This window comes from Camellia sinensis, chromosome 1 (genome assembly GCF_055761805.1).
Source record: "Camellia sinensis isolate YWXY chromosome 1, ASM5576180v1, whole genome shotgun sequence".
NCBI classification, from domain to species: domain Eukaryota; kingdom Viridiplantae; phylum Streptophyta; class Magnoliopsida; order Ericales; family Theaceae; genus Camellia; species Camellia sinensis.
Window position 1 is genome coordinate 106787913 of NC_138961.1, and position 20825 is coordinate 106808737.

Sequence of the window (20825 nt, forward strand, 5' to 3'; positions counted from 1 at the left end):
GACTGATAGTAGGGATGTTCATGGATCAAATTTTGACGGTTCAATTTGTGGTTTGGATTCACTTGCACACATACGGGTTTGGGGTGGCTGCTTTGCGGTGAAATGGACCTATTTCGGGGCTCATTTTGATAATCTAAATCGTTCACATTTTAGAATACATCAAATAGAATGTCTGTAAAAAATTAAGTTAATCGGACATCGTTTATTTTTTCATTCACTCATTTGTATTTATTTTAATATTTTAAATCACAATCATTATTTATTTTTGTAGATACAAATGTGAGTGGATAAATAGGTAAATGATATCCGATTAACTTGATTTTTTGCTTACATGCTCTACTTGATGTTTTTTAAAACGTGAACGGTTCGGATTATCGAAATGAGTTTCAAAATGGCCCATTTCGTTGCACAGCAGTGACTGTTGTGCCCTCAGCACATCAGCCACCTCAAATCCCTTGCGTACTACGGTTTGAGAAAAATTGAACTCGCAATGTGAATTGCAGTTTGTGTTGATAAGATTCACGGATGTGGGAACGGTTTGTGGATTGGATTTTTCATTTTAAAATTTATTTTTGGATTTGTTTTTTTTTTCTATTTTTTAAATATTTTTTTGGGGTCATTTCCCTCCATTTTTTTAAAATATTATTTTGGGCAATAAAATCACATATATTTTTTAATATTATTATCATGAAATTATTTTTTAAATGATTTATCTTAACAAATTACAGCCTATCTATCTAATTTATTTGCAGGAGGAAACACCATAAGCACATATCAGGATTAGTCAATATACTCTTATTCACTTTGCAAAAAAGGTATAAACTAAATAAAATTCGTAGTTTTAATAAAAATAAAACAAATATCTCTTTTAAAAAATTGATTTTAGGATTTGTTGAATTTATTAACTAGTGAAAAACAATAAGCATAACTATGAGTAAGTCTTTTTACTCATTTATTACAAGTTACTCGTATTTGTTAAATTTACACACTTGCAATGCAAAAGAAGTTGCAAGACATTTGTTTACTTGTAAGTGAGTGAGAGAAGAGAAGATTAGGGTCACACTTACAAAATTTACAAGAAAATCTGACGGTCCAAATTTATATTAAAAAAAAAAAAATTGTATACAGATGCGGACGGATGACTGCAAGTGCGGGTAAAACCAGCGATCCTTTCGCAACTCGCAAAGCAAGAAAAATCCTAACCCGTATCCGACCATAATGACTATGCGAAACAGCCCAAATAGATACGGACGGTTCGAGTTGGGCAGTTTTCACAAGTCAAATAATCCTATGCCCAGTCCTAACTGATAGGGTCGCGGGTACCAAATAAAGGCGTGTAGTCACTTTTCACTCAAATCATTTTACATTACACTGCTGGATGATTAAATATATATATAGGGTTTGATTTATCTTAAGTTGTCATCTTAATTTAAGAAAGTATTTGGATTTAGACTTATTTTGAAATCGATTTTAGTGATCGTAGAATTTTGAAGTTTTTGTTGGCAGATTTTTTTTTTTTTTTTGGTAAATTTGCAGATAGTTAATGGTTATATTTAACAAATTAATTGCTTCTAATCTACGCCCATCTTTGAATTAAAAGCAGTTTTTTCCCTCTTTTACTTTTACTTTTACTTTTACTTTCCTTTTTGTCAAAGGGGCCAAAGACCTGATTCCTAATCTATACTTTCTTTTGTTAATAATCATTAGATTTTACTAAAATCTCAAAATATAATTTGAGATAGAACATCTCGTGTCCAATTAAGATAATATCAACTTATGCAAAGAAACATATAATTTGATGAGGAAATTTTATTTTACCTTCCAAAGTATATCTCAATGATCAATTTAATCCTCCTACTTATAATTTTAATTTTACACAAACTATTGATTTTGGATCAATTTCACTTCTGGCGTTAGCTGTCATTTATAATCAAGCTAAAGTTGCTGATATGTTAATGAAATTTTATTTTGCCCCCCCAAACTATATCAAAAATATCAATTAGACCCTCAAATTTTATGTTGTTTAGGGGTTTAATTGATATTTTGGGGATAGCTTGAAGCATAAAATAAAATTTCAAATGAAGACAGCAGCAAGTGCCGTCTCACTATAGATGGCAACTAATAGCAAGGATGAAACTAATTCAAAATTGAATAATTTAGGAGTAAAATTAAAATTATAAGAATTACATAAATTAAATTAATCATCGAGGTATAATTTGGAGGGAAAAATCAAATTTCCACTAATTTGATTATTTTATATCAACTTAAGCAAAAAAAGATATAATTTGATTATTTTACATACATTTATAACCTTTTTTTTGACAAAAATCGCTTTTATCCTGATCTCGGCCTAGCTTTAGTTGTTTTTTTTTTTTTTTCCATGAATGTGTTAGGGAGTTTATTTATTGGATTTCTTGACCTTTTATACAGTTTTTTATATGATATAACAGTTTTATTTTTATAATTTTTATTTTTAGCATATAATAAATCTTACATTTGTTGGAAAATAATAATTTTTTGGTGACTTTAATGCAATATTAAAGTGGGTGCCAATCCTTATTGGAGGTGGATTAAAGTGAGTTTAGATTCTTTGTAACGAAATCTTTACACCACAAAAAAATGACAAAAAACTATTAAGATTTGAATGAGAAATTGACTTATTAAGTTGGCCTCGTGAAAGATGTGTTGGGAAAAGTGGCTGCAAGATTATACACAATACACATATGTATAAAACCTGGTAACTCCTTTGTATTCATGATGGATTAAAGTCATCAATTTTGCAATTTATGTCTTGGGAGTTTTGCAAAAATAAATCGTGCATTTGTTGCAGGAGCCTTTCCTCTCCCTCCATGTGTATAAAATGAGACCCTCTCATTCATTCTTCTACACTAGAAAGTTTGCTGTCCCATTGTGTTTAAAGTTTACTCTAAAATTTTACTCTTTCTAGTGAGAGAGTGCTGCCTTTGTTTTGTTTGTCGAAACTGCGCAGTAGGTGCTTTGCTGTAGCTGGTTCAATTGTCATATTCTGTGAAATAGACGTCGAATAACCTCCAACACCCAACCGGTGAGGCGACGAATTTGTTTTAAGGAGACTGTCTAGTGTAGGTTTCGGTTTGCGTTCTTTTCTTGTGTAATTTGCAATTTCCGACAAGTTCTTAATTTTGAAATTTAAATTATCCATCATGAATCTATTTGTGTGTAACATATGAATCTATTTGTTTTAGTTAATGACACAATTTATATAACAAACTTAAAACAGATTATATGTTTTTCATAGTATTACCAAATCGATTCATCTTTAAGTACACTGCTTTACCTGTTATGCAAAATAAAAATTTGGATTTGCATGCGCCTAGCACTGTTTGCATAGGAACACTGTTTCACTCCCATTGTTTAGCTTCTGTTCGTGGCTTACACACTAGATTTCCTGACTTGGTTCTGTGCTAATAGTTTTATTATAATATATATATATATATATATATATCTTTGAGAACCTATGTTACATTCACCAGCATGATTAGGGGAATATATATAAAATATATTTATTTGCTTATTGCTTCCTTCGCCTTGTTTGCATTGTAGATATCTCTTATAAAATATTAACACATGTGCTTTGATTATTTCTGGGAAAATAGACCACTGGTTTTCCTGAAAATACATGATTGTAAATTAGTATTTGCAATGCTATGTTCTAATTGTTCAAATTTAATTAGAATACTTTTATTTCTAGATCTGTAAGTAAAATTGGCATAATTATTGTTTTAGTATAATTTTATTCTATGAGCATGGTTCATGATTTCCTATCATGCTTTGTATGTCTTTTTATTTTATACATTTATAATATACTTTGCATGTTGATAAGTGTTTAATTTTTTAGTTAAAATAGACATGCTAATGAGGCTCTACTTTTCGAATATGATATACATGTGAATTATCTAAATCCCATTGCTTTTTAGTGTAATTTGCATGCGAATTATTTTGAAATTTCTAGAATTATTTACGTGTGAATTGTTAGCATTATTTACAAATTTATTGTGTGATAATTTCATACATAACTCATGACTATTAAATTTTAATTCGATATTTAGAGTTATAGGCTTATTTTGTAACTCTTGCCTATTCAAATTTTAATTTAATTGTGGAGCTATAAATTGTAATTGTGTAACTTGTCTATATTTATGTACATGGTTAATGTATAAATTAAATTATAAATTTAATTTTGGAGTTTTTAGTTTTATTTGTGTAACTCTTGCCTAGTAATTCAATTTATTTATCTAGGAGTTATAAGGGTTTATAACTTGTGCGGTATGTTAATTTATTATTTATGTTTGCTATTAAATAATTTTGCTAGAAAGTTTAATAATATTTGATTGTATGTACAATTTCTTTAGATTATTTGGTTTGTATTTTTTTGTGTTTCTTACTAACTCTCTTTACAGGAATACCTATGCGAGAGACAATGGAAAAAAAAAAAAAAATGGACTACTAACCTTTTGTTGATCAGGAATACCTAAGCATGGACAAGAATTTTTGGACTAAATACAATTCTTTTGGGCTAAATAGAATTCTTTTGGATTGGCTATTTTCTTTCATATATAATAGAAGCAATTTTTTGCTTGGACTTTAGTTATGATATTTTACCAATATGTAAAAGCAAGTTTTATTTGCTTGTAATGGATGTGGCAATTATTTTTAAATTGCTTATAATTTGGTTAGCAATTTTTAAATTGTATGCAAGTTTGGAACTTGGTTTGTTTTGACCTAATTTATCCCTTGGAAAACTTAATTCTCAAAATTGTTTCTCTTAGACTAGGAGTCAGCATGCTCTTGAAAGCTTTGTCTAAGGTTAACTGGGTTTTAAGTGGGATCAGTGTGACCCCTCCAGCTTTCTTGGAAACATTCATGACCATGTTCAATTCTAGGGAAGTGGTGAGACTAGTTTTGAATTAAATTGCAAACTATGGGATTTTCTAGTGTTAAGTTTAATTTTTGGAAAGCAGAATAGTGAAATTCTGTTATATTTTTCAGAAATGACAACTATCACCGATGTTGCTACTACTGCTAATGTTGGTGGGGATCAGAACCCCGGGGCAACTAGCTTGCCAACCCCTACTACTGTAACCCCTGTGGTCAACCCGGTTGCTGTGACCTCTATGGTGTAGACACCCCATTTTTGACCGACCTTAAGAATCGGACGTCATCGACTGGGCGCTCGGCGATGGTGCATAATGTGCTCGTTCTGAGGTTACAGAGTCTCGACTGAGAGCCTTGCCTCCGGACTTTGGGACTCTTTTGTGCTTCGCCTCAGTTTGCGTACCAGGTTCTGTTTTGTCTTCTCGAAGGGAGGGAGAGGTCTCGTAGACCATCTCTCAATGGCCGTAGGCTACGTTTCGTGGTCATAAGCCATTGTTCCCGTTCGGAGACCAGTTTCCGGTTTTCGGAGCCGTCGGCCGTGCGCCTCGGTTCGGGACTGCTTAACTTTCTCCGTTTGCTCCGGTTTTTGGCACACACCCTGTTTCCTCTCTCTAGAGGGACACTGTGGCCCGGGAGACCACCTTCGTGGTCGCACGCCACTTTCGGTGCCTGGTAGTCAGTTTTCGGGGTACCCGGCTGCGCGTTTTGACCCCAGAACCCTCGTTTTGCATCGGTGTGGGTTCATTTTTGGCATGGACCCTAGTTTCATTGTTAGGAAGGTGGTAGTAGGGTGGGAGACCACCTTTTCTTCTTGGAAACCACCTTTCCCCGGTTGGCTGGTTTTTCTTAACAGGTAAGTGGTCTCCTTCACTTTTGAGCCACAATTTCTGGCCTCCCATATCACCATTGAGTTGCATTCACCTGGGAGACCACCAATATGGGTAGGCCGACCACCTTTTCAACTTGAACCTTTTGACCCCTGGTTGGCCGACCAGGGCAAGTGGTCGGCCGACCACTTGACCTGGTCGGCCAGTCTTCTGTTTTTTTGTCTCTTTGAGTGCTATCCAGCTGTGCCAGCTGGGAGGCATTTGCCCCATCCTCCGAGGATTGACCCTCTTGTTTTGGCTTCATAAAGAAGCTTGGTCCATTTTTCTTAGCTTCTAAGAGAAGCTTGACCTTTTATTGAGCTTCTTGAGGAAGCTTGACCCCTTTGGTCTAGCTTCCTCAAGAAGCTTGACCCTTTTGGTTTAGCTTCCTTTAGAAGTTTGGCCTCTTTGCTCCAAGCTTCTTAGAGAAGCTATGGACCTCCTCCTCTATAAGAGGGAGCCTCTCCCTCATGAGCCAAGGTTGAGAAATTTTGGCTAAGGCATATACCTCTCTCTCTCTATATCATTCTCTTTTGGTGTCCAAAACTCCTAGTTCTTGGCCCCATTGCACTACACCTCCAAGCATAACACCTCCATGGTCAACCTAAGCACCTAGGAGCTCATTTTCAGAGGTTGAAAAGTTCCTATTTTGGTCCAGAAGCTGCTGGCCTTCTTCTCTACAAGGGTAAGTCTCTATTTCCCTCTTTGTAGCCTTATTTTGCTTCATAGTTTAGCTCTATTTGAAAGCATATTTCGGCTTTGTCATAAACTGAAAAAAGTCTTGTTTTGAGCTTCTAAACATGTTTGTTTAAGGCCATTTTTCTTTTGGGGGTCATCTACCCCATTGCATGCTTCATTTCCTCTTGTTTTGAGCTATGCATTAGAGCATTTGTGTTGGCCTTGGTTTGGCCTTGGTTTGGCCTTTTAGCCACTGAAATCCAGCGGATTTTCAGTGGTTAACATGTGTTTTTGAGCCTCAAAATCAGAGAGGGGTGACCTTCTCACCCCTTGTTTTGTTTACTAGCTTTGTTGGCCTTACAAAGGAACCCCCATTTGCATGTTTCAAAGCCAGGTTTCAGGTCACTTTTTGTGAGTTTTGTGACCTGCATAGGCTCTATCCAGAGCCCTTTTTTCCATGTTGAATGTCTATTATGCATGTGTAGAGTAATCCTCTTCAAGGCCTTCCAAAGGGGCCTTTACTTGCATGCTTCCTACACTCATTTCAGGCTCTTTTCAGTGAGTTTTAGGGCCCTCATAACCTCTGTCCAGAGGTAGTTTTGCCATTTTGTGTGTCCATCATACATGTGTAGAACAACCCTCTCATTGGCCTTTCAAAGGAACACTTCATTCTAACATGTGTTGACTGAGTTTCAGTGGGTTTTTGGTCATATTTTGGCATGCCATGTTTCTGTTTTTGGCTGGTTCAGTGGCCCCTCATGTGCTTCATATACATGTAGTGTAAACCATGCTTACTAGCCTATGTTGCATGTTGTTTTGGCCCTTCATGTTAGCACTTTTTGGCCATGCCTTAAACTGATTTTGTGCATGTTTTGGACTGCCTTAACTCTACCTTTGGGTCTCATGGCCGAATGATACTTGTTTTGCATGCTTGTAGTTCAATATCCATGCCTAGCTTTGAGATTTGAGGTCATTACACATCATATTTCAGAGCTTATATGAATGTCATATTCCCATGATTTCCACTCTTTATACGTGTTTGAGTTGTGCATAAATGCCTCGTTTTCGGACCATTGCATGAGCTTCGTTTCTTTGCATGTTGAGTCATTATTTTGGGCCATTTTTCCACTGTTTCAGACCTGCCTAGGGTCTGTTTGGGGTTGATTTTTCCATTTATACATTGCTTTGTGTACCTCTAGTGTAACCCGCTGTAGACGTCCCCGAACGTCCCGGGAGGGAATCCCCTGTTCTGTTCATTGGGCTCACTACAGTTCAGGACTCAAAGTCACGGTCCTATATCTAATCTCGCAGAGTGCAATGCAAGACCGATGAATCATCAAAGAGTCCAAATCTGGCAAATCGTTTTTGAAAATAGATTTTTTCGAAAGAAGTGCCAAACATGGACTGCTTTGCCAGATATAGAGTCGCCATCTAAATATTTTATTTTGGGAAATTTAGGAAACTCTGACTCGTTGCCTAAGGCCACGTGTCCGTCATCACCAAAGTTGCCTCAGCTCGGGAACTTGGGTACGATTGGGGAAGGTCAGCTATGAGCACCCCCTCTCGCCCGATCCGAAGATCGGCCTCTACTAACCATGATATCTCATTTTTGAAAACACATGCGTTCTTATTCCGATTAATTAGCTAGAATTACTATGTGATGCGCACAACACACAAGTATAGACTAGATCGCCTAATTTGGAACAAAGCATTGCATATCCGTTTGTTTGGAAATGTTTGAAGTTTGCTATCGCAAGTAGGCTAAAATGCGGATTTCAATGAATTATCCCAATTCAAGTAATCCAACCTTCACCCACAGGCATTCAGGCAGTTTATCACATAAGCATATAGCCACATGGTAAGCATGCTGTCATGTTAACAATCATACTCATGCGAGATGTTAAAGCATAAATACTTACATCGTACTCCGCGCCAAAACAGAGAACTCGTTAGCAATCATGAATGATCCAAGTCCATGTTAAGTGCCTAATGTATCGCATACGAAATGCAGTCTAGCATAGGCTCGGCTAATCCTAGGACGGCATGTGAAATGCAACAGATAACACGTATTCAAGTTAGATTTGAAATACTATGCAGTTAGTATGATGCGCCGAGCCCGGTGCATGTAATACAGATGAATGAATGCACGCATGCATAGCATAAGGTATGCTAATTGAAGTATGCCCTAAATCTAACCATCATAAGCGGGTAAATAAAAGGGAGAAAGAAATGGGGTTGAAAAACATGCACACACGCACTCACACTTATTACAAATTTGCCCTCACTCGAAGGGACCGAATAAATAATACAAGCCACCTAATTAACTAACTCACAAGCTAATTAATTATTACAAAACCAAATTGAATAACTAGCTACAACTAATTATTACACAACTTAATTAATTAACGAATCAATTAACTAATTAATGAATGACAACAAGCAGGTAGGGAAAGCAGTAAACGGTGCTATTCTAGCTCTGTTTGAAGAAGGGAGGCATGCACGCTCGCTTCAGTTCTTCGCGTCGAAACGCCTTCCGGTTGCTCTTTAGAGGCTCTGTTTGCAGGGTGTCTTCCAGCGCTTGTTGCTGGACCGTACCAAAATACTGCAGGGGAAGTTACCAGTGGCCTGCCGGCCATGTAAGGATCACTGCCGGCCAAAGGTGGTCCATTGCCGGCCAAGAGTGGCACACTGCCGGCCATCAGTGACAGGCTGCCGGCCACTGGTGTGCTGTGACACCAAACTGCAACGAAGCACAAATAGAGAAAATGGAGGGTTTCCCAAGGACATGTACGCACCATGGCACTCCAAATCACCTCAAGACATCAAGGGAGTGGCCTAGTCGGATCCACGACCATCAATCACGCATCCCGATGCATGTGGCCAAAGATCCAACTTATGCCAATCAATATGAAAATGAATGCACAAATAAAGCAAGTAAAGCCTAGAACTCTATCATGAACCATCAAGAGCTTCGGCGACCGAGAATTGAGACACATTCCATCACTTGAAGTATGAAACGCCCCTCGTTCCTCGTGCTCGGATTAACACGTAATCCAAGCAATGCAACACATAAGCATGGAAAACATGCAACATGACCTAAATGTGCAAACATGCAACTAAACCAAGCATGCAACAAGCATATAAGCATGATGTGAGGTGATGACCTTGGACAATATGACAAAATGCAACATGAACATGTGAGCATGCAAGGCATGCAAAGCTAAACAAGTATGCGACAACATGGTAAGATGGGCTTACACCAAAGATGGATGGCTCTCAACTAGGTCCAAATCAGTAGCCAAAGCGATGAATTAAGCCAAACAACACACTCAAGCATGCGAAATGCGAAAGGTTCATCAAAGGGACCTAAAAGGGCAACTCTCAAAAGTGCCTAAGAAGTGACAAATGTGCAAGCGTAACAACACTATATGCACTGAAATGAGATGATATATGATGCCAAATCATTTAAATAGCTCAAGGATAGCATGCGCGAATCACCGAAACACGAAGCTTGCAAGGACAATTACACTACAGCTATACGAAGCATGAAGGATATGGCAAGCGCAACCCAAATATGAGACTAAAACATGCATGGAAGTAAGCCAAAGCAAGCTAGCATACAATGCTAAAACATAGGACATGAAAGGCTACAAAAGAGGCAATGCACTACACCTATGAGAACCAATCATGGCATGACTTGGGCAACCAAAAACAGAGTTACATCATGGTATATTAGGACCCAAAATGTACTGAAATGATGAGTCAAAGGCTTAGGCTTAATGGCATGCACAAAAGCTCATTCTTGAGGCATAAAGCACAAGCTATACAAAGCATTCAAGGCATGTCAAATGCGAGTGAACAACAATATTTCATGGACTGAAATAGCATGTGGAATGAGGGCAAGGCATGCGAACATCACATGTATGGCATGATAGAGGCCTCAAAACCCAAGACTAGCCTAAGCATTTACACTATAGCTATACAAAGCATGAGTGATATATGGCCATGGCAGCACAAAAAAGTCCTAGAACACTTCAAAATAAGCATAAAATAAGTTTGAGCGAAGCCAAAATACGCTAGTATGATGAGTCAAAATATCATGCACAAAGGGCTAGTAAACATGATTTGTTCTACCCCTATATGGAGCATGCAAAGGATGATTAAACCAACTATGGATAGGGTCATAACATGCCAAATGATGACCAAATACATGCTGGAATGTAAACCAAACAAGCTAAAATGACATGGCATGGCATGGAGCATATGAAGCTAGTTTAGGGGATTTACATTACAAGTGCATCATGCAAGCATGGAGTGACAAAACCAACCCAAAAAAGGTTCATGGCATGGTAAAACATCACCAAAAATGGACTGAAATGGACTCAACAAAGACTATGCACACATGCTACTTTGATGAGCTATGGATGGAGTTACACTACACATACTATATGCATGCAAAATATGACCAAACCAGCCATGGACAAGGCCAAGGCAAGTCCTAAAAGTCACAAAAATAGGCCTAAACCAAGCCTCAAAGATGCATGGAGGGATGGTCCTTTGGAAGGCCAAAAATGCAAGCAAAGAGGAACACAAAGAGAGGGGACTATCCCCTCTGATTTAGGACCTCAAAACCACACCTCTACCACCAAAATCCCACTGGATTTCAGTGGTAGGAAGGCCAAACCAAGGCTAGCTCAGAGGCCTCAAGATATGGCTTAAAACAAAGCCAAACAAAGCATGCAAGGGGGCTACACACCCCAAATAGAAAAATGACCTCAACCAAACTTAAAAAGGACTTAAATACAAGACTTTTTTCAGTTATAAGCAAAGCCTAAATCAATATGCAAAGAGGGCTAAAGAAAGGTGCAAAAAAGTGCAAAAATTGGGGAAATGCTCACCCTTGAAGACCCTCTTCGAAACCAATAATTTCAGGGGGTGGAAGCTTACTTTCAGACCTCAAGAAGACCTCCCAAGAAGCTTGGTTCAATGGTGGTGGTGTATATCTAGGTGTTGTAGTGTAAAAGTGCAAGGAAATCCAATTTCTAAGCACAAAATACAAACAATATAGAGAGAAAGGGAGTTTTTGCTCTCCAAAACTCAGAACCTCTGGCAAAGAGGGAGCCCTCTTGCTTATATAGAGGAATGTAAAGCCAAAGCTTCTTCAAGAAGCTTTACAAGGGCTTCATCCCTCCATACACGTGTATGGAGGGGAGTAAACAAAAAACCAGCTGGCTCAAAAGATCTGGAGGAAAACCAGCTCAGACAGGGGGGGTGCCGGCCATCATCAATGGCTGGCAGTGGCTCACTGATGGCCGGCAAGGCTTCACCAGTGGCCGGCAGGATCAAAGCAATGGCCGATTGTTCCATGCCATGGCCGGCAGTGCACCAAAAGGGTCACTCTGAAAAGACCTAGCCATGGTCCAAAAATGGGACAGAAAGGATACAAGGTTCGGGAAGCTCGAACCGGTGACGTTCCGCCGCGACAGTCAAGTACTCGGCGAGTAGTCAAACTAGTTGTTGGGTGTACCTGCAAGCACAACCAAGTTCCGAGGACGGTCAAAAATGGGGTGTCTACACCCGCGTCACTAGTTTCAATATTCGAGCCATCTTGCATGCATTGTGTGACATATTTGCATGATTTGGGACTATTGTGTATCATATTTCAAAGCTGGATCATGTGCCATTCTATGCCATGTTTCATCCTTTGCCATGCTTTGTTAGAGTTGCATGTTATGCCTTAGGATCGGTTCTTTGCATTCGTGCACGTTTGCATGTATTTCGGTTGTGTTATTTTCATCATATGGCCACTGATTTGGGTGTGGCTGAGGTCCACTCACGTTGGTTTAAGTCCATCTTGCATTGTGTATGCCATTTGGTTCATGTTGTTGCATGTTTGACCATCGCATTGTGTATGCTTTGATTATGCCTTTGTGTATGTCCATCTTCGTATGTGTGCATTGCATATGCCATAAAGAATCATCTTGCATTGAGTATGCCATTGATTATTTCATAGCATTGTGTATGCTAGTAGCATGTTTGCATGTCATCCCTTGCATGTTTGCGTCATTCAGTGGCATTTGCATCTAGGTTGTATGTTAGTGTTGTATTCATGCATGTCATGCATATTGCATTGTGTTTAGAGTAGGGTTTAGTCCAAACACGGGAAACGAGGGACGTTTCGTACTCCAAGTGACGAATCGTGCCTCGATTCTCGATCGCCAACACTCTTGACTATCCATGATAGAGTCGTTGGCTTTAGTTGCTTATGTGTGCATTCATGTCCCATTGAGTCATGAAATTTGACTCCTCGGCCATTATGAATCAAGATGCGTGATTGATGGCACGAGGATCGAGGACTACACTCCCTAGAGCTTGTGCAATGATAGGGAAAGTGGTCATGCACACATTTGTTGAAAATACATTGCCTTTTCTCTCTCTTGCCTTTGTTGCAGAAAAACCAGAAACCAGAGGTGGAAACTGGTCGGCTGACCAGATTTTCTGGCAGGCCGACCACCCTCTTTGGTCTCCACCACAAAGGGAGGTCGGCAGGTGGTCTCCTATGCTAATAACTGGTCGGTGGCCTTCCCAAGGTGGAGTTTCAGTCTTCTAGAGCTTTGTGCAAGTTTCTGAGATCAATCGCAAACAAGGGTGAGGCGAGGCATCACGATGGAATTTACCGACAAGGTGACTCGAGCATGCATACACCTTTCATCATTTGGAACAGAGCTGAGGCGGTCCATTTAGCTTGCATGCTAATTTATTTGTTTTTCTAGTTAATTTGTTGATTAATTAGGGTTTTGTAATATTTAATTAGCTAGAGTAATTAATTATTTATTCGGACTTTATTATTTATTCGGACCCTCCGAGTGAGGGCACAATTGTAATAAGTGTGCGTGTGTGTGATGTATGCCTTCCAACTCCACGTCTTTCTCCCTTTCATTTACCAGCTTATGATGGTTAGTTTAGGGCATGTTTCAATTAGCATGATAGCATGTTTGCATTCATTCATCTGTTTTGCATGCACTAGGCTCGGCACATCGTACTAACTGCATCGTATTTCAATTCCAAGTTGAATACGTGTATCAATTTTTGCATTTCATATGCCATCTTAGAATAGGCGAGCCTATCTTAGTTGCATTTTTGCATGTGTTGCATTAGGCATTTCAGCATAGTTAGGATTCATGCATGATTTCTAATTAGCTTCTTTCTTTGGCTCGGAGTACTCGGTAAGTGTTAACATGCTTACTATGAGGCTAACTGCTTGTGTGATATAACTGCCTGAATGCCTGTGGGTGAAGGTTGGTTTGCTTGAGTTGGGATAATTCGTCGAAACCCGTGTTTTAGCCTACTTGCGAGTAGCAAACTTCAACCCATTTTCAAAACAAAAGGATGTGCGATGCTTTGTTCCAACTTAGGCAATCCAGTCTATACTTGTATGCTGTGCGCATCACATAGTAAATCTAGGCTAATAACCTGAATAAGAGCACATAATGTTTTCAAAACTCGATATCATGGTTAGTAGAGGCCGATCTTTGATCGGGCGAGCGGGGGTGCTCATGAAGTGACCTTCCCCAATCATACCCAAGTTCTCGAGCCGAGGCAACTTTGGTGATGATGGACACGTGGCCTTAGGAAAACGAGTTAGGGTTTCCTAAATTCCCCAAAATAAAATATTTAGGTGGCTACTCTGTATCTGGCAAAGCAGTCCATGTTTGACACTTCTTTCAAAAAAATCTGTTTTCAAAAACGATTTGTCGGATTTGGACTCTTTGATGATTCATCGGTCTTGCATTGCACTCTGCGAGATTAGATACAAGACCGTGACATTTGAGTCCTGAACTGTAGTGAGCCCATATGAACAAAACGGGATTTCCCTCCCGGGATGTTCGGGGACGTCTATAGCTTCTGGGGACTCTGCTGGGGAGTTAGAGAACATGACTCGAACTCATGATATCGTGATTTGACTACACTTATGTGTTTCTTTACATTGCATGTGCATCGGTGTGCCTAGGACACCGTGTTTGCCGTATGCTATTTCTGAATGGTTTGCCGGAGGCTCGCTTCGAGAAGCGTGCCATAAGGCTGACTGGTTGCGGGCTCTGCCACAACGGAAACACAAACCCCGATTTTACCGGGGCACCTTTTTTGACCATTCGACCTAGTGCATATTCGGAATTCATAGTGGCCATTCCAAAGCTAGGACAGGTTGCTTACCCGATTATAGGTTGTTTGAAACCTCTGCGTGCGTAGTGAAACCCTAGCTCCTGAAAAAATAGGACTGGGAAACCCTACCCCAACATAGGGGTGTTTTGGCTCTCACTTGCTTGCTATGTGCTTTTAGGGTGTGTCTTTACAGGAATGCATGTGACAGTTTGCAAGTCTGGGTATCAGGCCTGCGGGCATCAGTATTTGGGAATCAGTTTTACCTGAGGGTATCAGTTTACAGGCAGACTTTTGGGCAGAATTTGGTAGAGAGCATGGTCATTCAGCTACGCTCATATCTGTTTTGCCAAAAATGGGCTGAGATGCTGCCTGTTTTCTCTTTTGCTAGGTAGTCCTGGAATCATAGCTTCAGAAGGTTCCAATATCCCCCGAATACATTGGACTAGTGCTGATAGACTTTGCCCAGTCAGAGACTCAGTTTAGAGCAGCCAATGTTTTCCTTCGCTAAGGTAAGGCAGAGAAGGGCCAGTCAAGGCTCACTGGTTCATTTGATCCGTCAGTCACCAGTCACATCATCAGCAGACCGTGATGGCACAGGGTTCGGAAGAATTTGTGGCCATGATAGTAGCGTTAAATCAGGGAACTACCATGCAGGCTGAGACTAGTATTGAAACGCAGCACCCATCTGGGGCATCTGCCTCACATCCAGCTTTGGGACCCCAGCCGAACTTTGACCCACTTCCACCAGCTGAAGATTTGCAGGGTCCAGATCCTCGAGAAGGGTTGGCTCAAGCCCGAGTTTTTAGACCCCTGGTGCAGCCTAATGAGAGGCTTTATCCCCTTGATGCTAGTGACCTCGATCCGACCGCGGTGAAAATCACAAACTTTGAGAAGCAATTCAAAAAGGCACAGGGCTTTAACTCCATTCCCGACATTGAGGATAGGTACACCGAGGCTGCTGTACGGCTCCCGGACAGATTCAAAATGCCACATATTGACCGTTTCGACGGGTCTGGAGATCCTATGGTACATATCTGGCTTTTCTTGGATATCCTGAAGCCGATGGGTCTGACTAAGCCATAGAAACGCTCTCTGCATGGAAGAACCCTATCGGGTTTAGCAGCCGCTTAGTACGCCAAGTTGGAGAATACAGTGAAGCAAAACTCGGAAGAATTGGCTGAGGCCTTTGTTGATCAGTATTCTTACAATACCCAAGTTGAAATGACCATCCAAGAGCTTGAAGCAACCCGCCAGAACCCGACAGAGCCTTTTGTGGAATTTGTTGCTAGGTGGAGAGTAAAGGCAGCACAGATGATAGATCGCCGCCTTTCTGAGAGGGATCAAGTGCAGATGATGGTGCGAAACCTCGAGCATGATATGTTGCAAAAGTTGATAGTCGCTCCGCTATTCACTTTCAAAAGTTTGCATGAACTGGGGGTTCAGATCGAGAATGCGTTCAACAGTGGGATCATTCCCAGAACAAGTGAACCGACAAGGAGGGTGATTTCAGGGAGTACCAATGCTGGTAGTAGCGCTATTCCCAAACCCACCGAAATCAATACAGTTGCCACAGCCAACCCTTTTTCCAAACCAAGCCTACAAACCGCTGGCCCAGCCCAAGCTCAGGGCAGAACTTTCACCCCTCTCTATATGAGTCTGACTAGCGCACTAAAAATCTTGATGGAAAGAGGGTATCTCAAACCCCTCGATCCTCAACCTCTGCCTGACCCACTCCCAGCCAGACATAACCCCTCCAAGTACTCTGTGTACCATCAACAGTGCGGTCATGGCACCGACCGTTGCTACCGCCTACGTCATGAGGTCCAAAATCTCATCAACAACCGGACGATAGCTCCACCTTCAGACCCCAATGATTAAACATCTGCTACCCACCTCAATCTCATCCATATACTACCATCCACCTTCGACCCCAGCATATACATCACCTCGGCCCATCTACCCAAGCTTGAGGTGTTCATTCCAGAAAGCATGGACTTATGCATGATGGATGCACCTGGACCCCAATCATCTCAAACCCGTGAGCCCACTACTTCTGAGCTGAAGAGAATGATCGAAGATCTTCAGAGAACTGTGACAAATCTGGCCTCCGAGACATTGGCTCCCTCATCGACCACATCACATACCGGGAATTTCATGACAAAAGGCTCCCCAATCTTGGGACGGGCTGCATTTGAAGAAGGTCGATCCCTTGGCAAAGTGGGGGCGAGCGGTAAGAACAGGGTAGGGATAGGAATTGGTCCCCATGAACACCTTCAATGGGATGTTGAGGCTTTGAAGGCCGAAGGACTAAACAAACAGCAAGTGCTTGCAGTGGTTGCAAAAACTGTGGATGATACTTTTGGCACTCAAGTTAGGGGTAGTCTGAATCAAGGGGCAAGCTGAGACAAGAGATGTTGTACCAAAAACACCCCTTTCAGCTCCAATCCTACACTCGGAAGAGATCATCAAAAGTCAGCACCTACTGACCCTTTCGCTGGTACATCCAACATAACCAGCTCACAACCTGCCAAATACCCACCTCGAGGCCAGAGGGTGTTCACCCCACTGGACATGTCTTTGTCAATGGCCCTGGGGGTCCTGATCGAAAAGGGACATCTGAAGTCCCTGGAGCTGCGACCATTACTAAATAAACTTCCTCTCTCCCACAACTCGGCGAAGTACTGTGTCTTTCATCAACAAGCTGACCATGACACTGACATGTGTCTTCATCTTCACCATGAAATACAAGATCTAATTGTTAAAAAGGTCATCTTCACGTCAGGTCCTACAAAGTCTATCGGTACTGGATCGGTGAACTTGGGGGATAATGTGACCATGTGATCGGGGGATGAACCGCCTGCGGATGGCGCTCAGTTTACTCCAGATGTGGTGGATGGCATGCACTGTTTTGAGCACATTTGCGAATGTTGTTAATTTTTACTTTCTGACTTTGGTATTGGGTCAGTCTTGTTGTTTTGTACAGAGTCAATCTTTTCTTACTGAGTCAGTTGGGTCTGTCTTGTTGTACCGAGTCATTCCTATTTTGTTGGAGTCGGGTGATTTCGGGGGTGTTACCTCGGACATCACTTGCTTGTTTTGTGTTTGTCTTTTCGTTTTCTTTTGAGTTTGTTTCTGCCTTGGAGCCAGTAATGCCAACAGATTTGAATGAACAACTGTGATTTTCACATTCTTGTGTTCGCTTCTGCCTTGTGTCAGTTGTGCCAGAATTTCTGAATGAAATGGCAGTGCTTTTTGCCTACTTTTCTGTGCCTCGAACTCATTGCATTGACCTAAGTTTTTCAAAACCTTTTGAACACTGTGATGAAAACGAAGAGGAAAGAATTCCTCGGGATTTGCAAAAATTTGATCAATTGAGAGAAAGAGAGGCATGCTAAGCCCTTAATGAATGAAATCATGTTTGTTAATGAGAGTACCGAGAAGGATCCTGGCTTGATCCAGATTGGTTCTACATTGTCTTCTGTGCGAGCGATTAGTCGCTTTCTCAAAAGATTTCAAAAAATGTTTTGCGCAGTTCTGCAAAGACCTGTGTGGAATCGCTCTTGAGATTGTGCAGCTTAGGATCGCTCTCAGCCTCGAGACTCGACCCCCCTTTGCTTTCAAACCTTGAACCTTAACTCAGAATGTTCAACGGTCAACCGCAATGTAAGGTCTGTGTGGCCAGATTCAAAGCAGCCCTCGACTTAGGGGCAGAAAAATATCAGATGTGCTCGAAGAGCCGAAGATGGATCATCTTGCAAATCAATGAAGACTGGCAAGAATGCCAAATCCCAGAAGGGAGGAAAGAAGAAAGTTTGTGCTGAAGGACAACTGAGTTCCTATCCATAACACTAGGGGCAATTTCAGCCCTAATTGGATGGACTCTTACATCATCAGCGAATAGTAGCTATTCTCCTGGATTTAGATGACTTCAGAATCTCAAAACCATTTGACATGGACAAAGCTTCACCTTTACCCTTGAGAGGCTCGTTGGGTCGAAAACCCGAAAGGGTGACCCAGACAAAAGTTAGAGCAAAGAAAAGAATGCAAAAAAAAAAGAGAAGAAAAAAAAAAAAGAGAAAAAATGCAAAGAATGAAAAAAAGAAAAGAAGAAAAAAAAAGAAGAAAATAAATGAAAAGAATTGAAAAGAAAAGAAGAACAAAGCTCGCAAGGTTGAAAACCTAGAAAGGGCGGCCTTGGCAAAAGTTAGAGCGCAAAAGGAGAGGTTAATACCCGAGTGTACCTTAGCCCGAACTACACTGTAACACGTCCCGCGAGGGGCCCCGCTACAGTTCGGACTCGATTTGTGTCGCGGTTCTTAATCTTGAACCAAAGAGTCCAAATTTGGTAAATCGTTTTGAGAAAACAGATTTTAAGAAAGAAGTGCCAAACATGGACTGCTTTGCCAGATACAGAGTCGCCACCTAAATATTTTTTATGGGAGAATTTAGGAAACCCTGACTCGGTGCCGAAGGCCACATGTCCGTCATCACCGGAGTTGTCTCGGCTCGGGAGCTTGGGTACGATCGGGGAAGGTCAGCTATGAGCACCCCCTTTCGCCCGACCCGAAGATCGGCCTCTACTAACCGTGATATCCGTTTTTGAAAACTTTATGTGTTCTTATTCCATTTATTAGCCTAGAATTACTATGTTATGCGCACAGCAAACAAGTATAGACTAGATTGCCTAATTTGGAAACAAGTATTGCACATCCGTTTGTTTTGGAAAACGCTTTGGAATTTGCTACTCGCAAGTAGGCTAAAACACGGATTTCAATGAGTTTCTCCAACTCAAACAATCCAACCTTCACCCACAGGCATTTGAACAGTTTATAACATATAAGCATCTAGCCACATGGCAAACATATTGTCATGGCAACATTCACATGCATGCGAGATGCTAAAGCATAAATACTTACATCGTACTCCGTGCCAAAACAATAAACTAGTTAGCAAACATGCATGATCCTAGTTCATGTTAGAATGGCTAATGCAACGCATGCAAAATGCAAGTAGAGTAGGCTTGGCTGACCTAAGCATGGCATGTAAAATGCAGTCAATTGATGCACGTACTCAATTTGGAATTTGAAATACAAATGCAGTTAGCGTGATGTACCGAGCCCGGTGCATGTAAAAAAAATCAATGAATGCACGCATGCATTACATGAGGTATGCTAATTTAAACGTGCCCTAATCTACCATCATAAGCAGGTAAATAAAAGGGAAGAAAGACGTGAGGTTGGAAGACATACACACACTCACGCACACTTATTACAGATTTGCCCTTGCTCGAAGGGACCAAATAAATAATACAAATTAATTAACTACGCAAGCTAATTAAATATTACAAATTGCCTAATTAGCTAACAAACTAATTAAGCTAGGAAAAGCAGTAAACCGCCTCGGGGGGGGGGGGAAGGGCCAGATGTAGTGCGTGCTCGGGTCTTGCTCGGAAGTGCACCGCCATGCCTAGTCTGCCTCTGTTTTCCTTCTTTTACTCCTCTGGATATTGGGAATCACCACCGGCTGGGTAGTGTCACCACCGGCAGCAAATTGTGGTCATCGGCACAAAATGAAGCTATCGGCAGAAGAATAATTGCTGGTCGGCAATGTAAACTGATGGTCGGCAAAGAAAGCCTGCAGAACCTGCAACTCACAGCAGCAGAGGACAGAACTTGCATGGCAATACAATTCAAGCAATGTATGCACTAATATGCCCCCTATCATGTTTGTGACTCAAAGGGGCATGTGTCTCGATTATCGGACCGCCAATCACGCATTTCCATGCATGACGGCCCAAAGAATCAAGTGTGCAACTTTCATGTCAAATGAAATGCAAACCAAACAAACAAACCAAGGCCCAATTCCTATCACCAAGTCAAGGAATAAGGCATGCATGCAAGATGCAATGCAACCTAGGCATACAAGCTAAGGATGCAACATGGCATGGCAAGGCACTTATGTAAGCATACAAGCAAACATGAGGCAATGCAAATTGATGGAAAGGTGGACTTACACATAACTTAGGCAACTCTAAATAGGCCTAAAACTATGGTCAAAGTGACCAAAATAAGGGACTAAACACATACACACATGCACATGTTAAGGGTCAACACTTAGGCACAAATGGGACAACTCTCAAACCCATTTGAAAGGAGGTAATCATGGACATATGACATGCATTATAAGCCTTGAAAACATGTTAGA